Source organism: Arachis ipaensis, chromosome B09 (genome assembly GCF_000816755.2).
Source record: "Arachis ipaensis cultivar K30076 chromosome B09, Araip1.1, whole genome shotgun sequence".
Classification (NCBI taxonomy): domain Eukaryota; kingdom Viridiplantae; phylum Streptophyta; class Magnoliopsida; order Fabales; family Fabaceae; genus Arachis; species Arachis ipaensis.
In genome coordinates, this window is record NC_029793.2 from 25916097 (window position 1) to 25917101 (window position 1005).

Genomic DNA, 1005 nt, shown 5'->3' on the forward strand with positions numbered 1-1005 from the left:
TTTCTTATTTTATATTTTTTAAATAAAACTAAAAAAAATATGTAAAAAAATATTAAATAATAAAAAATTATATTTTACTAAATAATTGAGAAAAAAAATTAAAAGAATTTTTTTTCATATGAGAGTTTTCGATTCATAAAGCAACATAAGAAATTTTATGCATAAACAAAAAGACAAGTACAAATAATCATAGGTACTAGATTCTCTAAAAATCATTCAGTGAGATCTGTTATAAAGAACTTAGGCATAGATTTCTAATATAATTAACATATAATTGGAATGCTTAATAAACTTTACAGGTAACCAAAACTGAATCAGAATTGCATTGGTCAAAGTTGTCATAAACGTTTCAACTTCAATAATAGGATTTAGGGCATTGGTCAAAGTTATCTGTCATTAGACGAGGTTTCAAGTTCAATAAATGCTGAAAATAGTCAAATACTCTTCGTATGAACATTTCAACTTGGTTTAATTCAAATATTTTCCATGTCTCTAAAACTTGATATTTTCTCCATGTAACCATAGTATAGTCCACAGAACTACTCAAATTTGAAACACTGAAAGAAGCCTTGGCAATAATATAAAAAAAAGGTTGTTAGTATGAATAGTTTAATAGAATTTTGTTCACTTATCTAATTAAATTATTTTTTAATTCTTTTGTTTTAAATAAATTATTTTTAAATATTTTATTTCTACTTCTCATATACTTCATTATTATAATTTAGGATTCTTTTTCATTTTTCTTCTTACTCTCATGACATTTATTTTTCTTTAGATTACTTTTATATAAGACATTATATGCTTTTAATGTTAATATTATTTTTTTTGTTAGATATAAACATAACTCATTCTCTTTTATACTCACTCTTTCTTATGATTATTTCATAGAATTACAACTTAAAAATCTTTTTTATTTTCCTTTTCACTCTTATTATATTTTTTATTTTTTTTAGGTTACTCTATATTTTTTATATTCTCTTACTCTTTACTCTTATATAAGATACT